We start from the raw sequence: 7415 nt of genomic DNA on the forward strand, positions 1-7415 counted from the left end.
AACACTTCGGGTTTTAGGATATCAGAAAATCCCATAGTCAGTTGCTTGCTCAGTCTCACGCAGCCACACTCTCCTTATCTAGCAGCTTTCCATGGAGCATTAAGTTAAGCAAGACTCCCAGCACTCACCACAGAAGCTGCAGTTTTATATATTCAGGAAATTTAAGTACATTTTTAAGAACATTGGCAACCAGGGTGTTTTTCCCATTCCTAAAGGGAGCATAGAAGCTAAAATATATCCAAGACAAAACCACATTGGATTCCAACAGCTGGGGGAGTAAAGACCCTTCCACCCTCTTCTTGCTTGTATACCTCATTGTAAAGAACATATTAAAGTGGTGGGTGAGCTGACTCCAAACCTTCCCTTTCCACCCACAGCTTTTGTGGTGTTTGCCTTTGTTCAATCATTCATTCATGCTCCCTCAGCCACTCGCCCACATCTGTCCCTTGCTGACAGCCCAGCTGCACACACACATTCCCAATTACAGTGACAGCTCCAGTGTTCCAGTGCTGACAGAACAAGAGGAGCAGTAGGGAGAGAAGGCTCTGAAAGGCCTCAAGATGGACCTTCCCAGTTTTGTAGCACACACACAAGCTGCATGGCAGTGCTCAAGCTCACTCTTGTGAAGCCACTGAAGCAGCCCCCAGGGGACTATTTGCAAGATCAAATTATTGCTGATTTTAGATCCAGAGGCAGCACCGGTAACCATCAAACATGGAAAGAGGTGTTTCCAAAGAAACTGAAGGCAGCTAAGATGGAAGAGCCTGAACTTGAGGAGCTCAACCTTAACAGCCATGGAAAAAGCATCTCCCCATTACAGTCCCTGGGTTGGAGGTAACCCTGCTCATCCAGCAGACCCTTTGTACAGGAATATTGTGAAAATGCCCACCAGCCTTTCCAGAGACAAAAGCAGCTGCCAGGTTATCTGTGCTCAGCTGCTGCCCACTTCGCCCGTGGCCCCACCAGCATCTCACAGAGCACAAGCCTTCCACTGCTGAGCCCAGAGAGCTACATTGAACAGCTCCTCCTAGGGCAGACCCATGCTGATAGCACCTCCACTGCAGCTCCCTGAATGTTATTCAACAGCCCAAATTCATGAGCAAATACAGGCAAAGGGAGAATCACAGAAGGGTTGGGGTTGGAAGGGATCTCTGGAGATCATCTAGTTCAATCCCACTGCTACAGAGGTTCACCCGCAGCAGGTTGCACAGGATCCCTTCCAGGCTGGTTTTAAACATCTCCAGAGGAGATCCCACAAGCTCTCTGGGCAGCCTGTTCCAGTGCTCTGTCAAAGTAAAGTTTTTCCTCATATTCAGATGGAGCTTCCAGTGTCGCCACTGGACACTACTGAAAAGAGTCTCACCCCATCCTTGAGATATCTGTATGCATTGATAAGGTCCCCTCTGTCTTCTCCAGGCTGAACAAGCCCAGCTCCCTCAGCCTTTCCTCGTAAGAGATGCTCCAGTCATGTGATGCTTCAAATTCTAATCAGTCATGTGATGCCTCACATCCTAATAAAGAGTCATTATTGAAGGAATTCAATACAACAAAAATTTAGGAGAGAAAGCATTCATCTTCTACAAACACCGTTAGAACTGTGACACCCAGGCATATCTGGGCCCACACTTTTCTGCCTCATGTTTTTCTGGCAGTATTTTCCCCCTTTTCCCTCAGGCTTCAAGGCAAGCTTCAAGACAGTACAGTTGTGCCTCACACAGCAAAGAATTCAGCCCACCCAGCAGTGGGCTACAAGAGCAGTCCTGCAAGGAGTACTTCAAGCTCTCAGAGACCCTCTTGAAACTGAGCATTACTGGCACAACATGATGTATGCAATAGCAAAGGAAAGACGTGATAGGGCACAGACAAGGAGCATAATAGCAGGAATGGCATCATTCCCTTACTTTATCTTCATTATCTGGCAGTTCACTCTCTCTTCAGGATGAAACCCACAATCTTATCAGCTGATGTGCTCAGCTGATTGCAGTGACACATGCTACATTAAATTCTCCATCAACCAGAGTGTAATAGCCCCCATTGCTGCAGCAGATTGAAAGTGCCATTTTAAATCTCTTTGATTTTCTCAGTAGATATGGGTTTCTGATGAATCATTATGTCTCTGTGTAGCAGAGGGGATGGGTTACAACCCAGCTAGAAAACCAGCAGTGAACACAAAAGATTGTATAGCAACATGATACGCAAAGCATGGAAGAATAACGATCAAATGAAGGCTTTCAACCCTGAATGGATTACACCAAGTTTCTAAATTATACAGAGCATTAAATAAGTATGTCTATTTCAAATGTGGTGACTACCTGCTAGGACTGTATTGCAACATTTACTCTCACTTTTAAAGAAATGAGGAGGGAAGAGAAGGATGATGCTGTTGCTGTTCAAGCCCCAGCTGAGACTTGGGCAGCAGGTTGCGTTATCTGAGCACAGCAGCTACTGCATGTAGCTGAAGTCTATACTGGGGTTGCAAGAGGCCACCTGGACTTTTTTTTGGGGGGTGGGGGGGCACAGCCAGTGTGGCTGCCACCACACTGCCACAGGTGCATGCATAGAACAACTTGGAAGATTTTTGTCCTTGGGAGTAGTGTTCTCACAAGGACTGAGATGCTAAGCTCAGAGACTCACCCCAAATCCAAGCACTGCACTTGAAGCCCAGTGGACATGTCTGCCCTCTAACTTGAGTGCTTTGGCATCACAGCAGCAATTCAGGCCCTCTCAGGCACTGAACTCTGGCTGTACTGCAGGAAGGACTAAACACCCACTTGTAAGGAATTAGGGATGCAACACCTACAAGCTCAGTTCTGGGAAGCTGACCATCATCAGGCCTACAGTCATTTGGAAATCCAACCCTCTCAGATCTCTTCAGCAATCAGCTGTTTTAAACTTCTAAAAGCCATAAAGCTGCTCAAATAGAAAGCCTGCACTTGCAAGGCTAAGACTTAAGAGCATTACAGCATATGCCAGATGTCTTGCCAAGGACAGAGAATACCAGAAAGCCTGAAGCAAAAATTAAAAGCTTCATTTTATGATTATTCTACCTTAAATCGTTTACTTGCTGCTGAAATGTGTGGCAACTTTTCAGCTGAACAGCTGTGTTGCAAGGATCACAGAATAAGCTGAGTTGGAAGGGACCCACAAGGACCATCAAGTCCAGCTCCTGGCCCTGCACAGGACCATCCCCAAGAGTCACATCCTGTGCCTGAGAGCATTGTCCAAACACTTACTGAACTCTGTCAGGCTCAGTGCTGTGACCACTGCCCTGGGGAGCCTGCTCCAGTGCCCAACCACCCTCTGGGTGAAAAACCTTTTTCTCATATCCAACCTAAACCTCCCCTGACACAACTTCAGGCCATTCCCTCAGGTCCCATCACTGGTCACCACAGAGAACAGATCATTGTCTGCCCCTCCATTTCCCCTTGTGAGGATGTTGAAGACCACATGGAGGTCTCCCCTCATCTTCTCCAGGCTGAAGAGGTCAAGCGACCTCAGCTACTCCTCATAAGGTTTCCCCTCCAGACGCTTCACCAGTGGCCCTTCTTTGGATGCTCTTTAAGAGTTTAGTATCTTTTTTTAATATTGTGGCACTCAAAATTACACACAATATTTAAAATGAGGCCACCCCAGTGCAGAGCAGAGTGGGACAATCCCCTCTCTTGCCTGGCTGGTGATGCTGTGCCTGAGGCATCCCAGGACACAGGTGGCCCTCCTGGCTGGATGGGTGAATTCTTATTTCCCACATCCACTGCGGACCTCCCGGAGTTTAATTTTTCACTGCAAAAGGCATCTAGCAAATATAAGATATTTCTGAGCAGCAGCAGGGGAAGTTAGTAATGGGGAGAGCACTCTTCAGATGGTTTAAGATATTTAAATAAATGAAGCTTAAAAGCCATTCATTTTGAAACTACCCTTGCCAGTGATTAACATATTGTAACAACTCAGCCTGGCGTTAATCTCTATGGGCAGACAAAGAAGCATTAACCTACACTGTTTGTTCATAATTTTTAAACTGAAATTTCATAAGATACTTTGGGATGCAGTAACCTCTAGAGGACCCCTGTGAATTAATTTTTTTTTTTTTTTCAAATATCCACAACCTAAGGAGAGAGGGCTTTAAATTAGTACCTTGCATTAGATGAAATGGCTTCTCATTGTATTCACTGCAAAATGTGAATTAGCAGAGAAACATCAGCAGCTGTTCTAGCAAATTATTTTATAATAAATCATATTGTCAGAAACACCCTTTGCTTTCTCTCCCCTACCTTCACACAACTGCATTGTAGTAAAACCAGCAGAGCCTTGCCCCATCAGAGGGGCCTGTGCCTTTGAAAGCCATGATAATGAATGTATCAGGATAATTCAGACATACACAAGGTTCAGGCTGGAGCTTGGGAGGAGAGGAAGGAGGACGAAGTTTGAAAGTTAGGGAGTTTTAAAGCACAAATATATGAGGAAGTGGAGTGCTTCAGCAGTGGGAGCAAACAACAGATGACGCAAGAAGTTCTCCCAGTCTTAAGGGCAGTAAACTAAAGCCCCAAAATACTTTTTATAAAGAAAAGGAGAAGGCTTAACTCAGCAGATATAACTGCACTTGTCAGTCCCAATACTAGATGTGAAAGCATAATTTATGATTAACATTTCAGCTGATACATTCTTTGTTAGCCTCAGTATTCATCCAGATAATGTATCTGCTCAACATTCTTTTGTAATTTTGGCAAATTGGTTTTGATCAATGGCATTCTTGCTAATAGCCCACTTCTTAATTGGCATCACAGCACAACTTCAGCTTCTCGTCAGGCTTGGGATGGAGAGCCCCTTCAGCTACAGCTCTTGTACAAAGTGCTTGCAATGCCTGTCTTGAAAGCCAAGTGAGGAGTCACTGCTTGTCCAGGCCCCATCTGCAGAGAGTGTGGCTAACACACACAGAACTCAGCATCCCATAAGCATGGGCAGAACTAGCTGGGCTATGTGGGGCAGCCTAGGAGTGCTGATTCCAGAGACCCAGCGAGCTTAGCTAACTTCTGACCAGCACCGAGATGCGACGTGTTGATAAACCAAGTCACACAGTAAGCCTGGAAGAAAGATGCTGACAAGCTCCAGGACTAAAGTGACAAGGCAACAAAATGCCAGGCTGAGTTCATGCTCTGAAATCAGGTGCATTTTTGTTTCCAATCTGAGTAAACCATACATTCTCCAGGAGCTTGGATGAGAAATACTTGGCAATCGCTTTAAGTAGATCAATGAGAGGGGTCTGCCGAATCTGCAATTCTTGCTAAAGCATCAACAGAAATCTTACACTGAAGTAAGAAAATGATGGAGGCTAAAGCTGAAAACACATTGTTATTTATAGAAAGAAAAAAAATTAGTTGTTTCTTCTTTGGATAACATGGTTGAAACCACCCCCACAAACAGAGCCTTCAAAATCTGTTGTTCTTTCCCATGTCTTTCATGTGCAAATAACTTGCACGATGGGCAGCTGTGAAAGACTGGGAAGGGTTTGCTACTCCTAAAATTAGAAAGTCAAGTAAAAAAGAATAACACCAGAATACATCTAAAGATACAGAAAGTATTAACTTGACATGCCTATCACCTATAACTTCAAAATACAAAGAGTGAACCCAAAAGGAAAGATTGATGGAAAGCAAATACATATAAATTAGTCACTGCCAGTGTTGCTAAAAATATAGCTGATGCCAGGAATTCATCAATTTGAAAGCATATTTGACATGCATACACAGTAGGAATTACACATTCATAAACAGACCTCAGGACATGCCTCAGCCACTGGACTTGGGGGAAAAAAGTCATCTCTAATGAATGCTTACACCTATTTGCATCACCGTTCTTATGTTCCTGTCTACTCTTTAGACCAGCCATGGTGATCAGCCCACCTCACAGGATGCTAATCCCCAGCTATCAGTAGGAAAAAGCCACTTATGTCAGCAACAGGGGCTGCAGTACTCTGCTCTCATTTTAGTCTGGGACCAGATGTATACGAGCAAACAACTATAAGGAAGGAATCCCAAATCTTGTTTAAATTCAACCACAGGATTATTTATGACATACATCGTGTTTCAGCCTGATTTCTTAAAGATAGGGGGAAAAGCGTTTTTTAGATTAAAGTAGAATTAGAAAGAAAGGGAAAAATAATGAAAGAAGAAAGGAACAAATGAACACTACAAGTCCTGGTACCAAATGCAAGCATTCAGATGCTCTTTTGAAATCCATTGGAAGGTCAGGAGCAACAGGTGTCTTTGTAACCAGGGATCAGTGCTGGGAGAGGCATCTTAAAAACAGCAGGAGCTTAAGCTCTCCTCCTGCCCCTGCTGAATTAGCAAAAGGAAGCCAGCACTGCGGTGGCAGTGATTCACAGAGGGCTCCAGGATGCCCTGCTCCACCCTTTGGAAAGAATGGACTAGCCACTCAACAATAATCAAAGCAACTTTAAGGAAGCCAAAGAAAAGGCATAGCAGAACAGCACAAGCAGATCCCATTCAAAATAATTGCAGATTTGCAAAGCCACCTGCCCATTACACTGGATGCTTTATTGGCCAGAATATGCCTACGTTGGAATTTCTTTGCCATTTAATTTTATGGGTCATGCCCCAGAAGAAAACAGAATCAGAAAATTATTGCGATGAAGCAAATTAATTACAAGTTACAAAGAGTACCTGTTAAGCATTAAGGCTTTTGTTTCTTTGGACTTCATGCATTTGTTGAGCAATGCGCTCACACTCAGCCCCCCTACCTATTCTCCAGCATTATAAGACCTTGTGAGGCTGTACTCATGCCACATCTCCCTTAGAGCTACCCAAGTTTGGAAAAGGAGTAAAAAAATCCCATAGCTGTGGTTGACAGACGTTCTTTTTGTTTTGACATGCTTCATCTAGATCCCTCTTCCTTCCACTAAAACAAAAGGAAACTGTATTGTTTTCACCTCGAGAATAAAAGACAGATCCAAATAGCTGTTCTTTATGAAAAAAACTATCATTTTCCTCCTTTTCAACTGCCATTAGAGCTTTACTAAGATTTCGGGTATTTAATGGTCACACTTATAGATACATACACAAGGAGTTGACTGATATTCTAAATAATCCATTACACATAGCACAGCACCAGGTTTGTGTCATTTATTGCTATAAGGAGGCATCAGAGAAACTCACTGTCTTACTCTACATCTCCAAATCATGCCTGCTCTGCCAAGAGACCAGGAAGTTAGGACAGATTAGTAAATCTTAACCTCTTTATAATAGAGAATCTGGCTGCTTGTGTACCAAAAATGCTACACTGTTTGTGTAAAAGTGCTTTCAGTAAGACTTGATGTGATTCATACCCATTTTAGCACCCTTTGACAAGAGGTTTTTTGGGTTTTTTTTTTAATTATGCAATATATATACAAAAGTGCAGCT

This window comes from Corvus kubaryi, unplaced genomic scaffold (genome assembly GCF_017639235.1).
Source record: "Corvus kubaryi isolate FWS band 111438036 unplaced genomic scaffold, C.kubaryi_AGA036_p1.0 71, whole genome shotgun sequence".
NCBI lineage: Eukaryota > Metazoa > Chordata > Aves > Passeriformes > Corvidae > Corvus > Corvus kubaryi.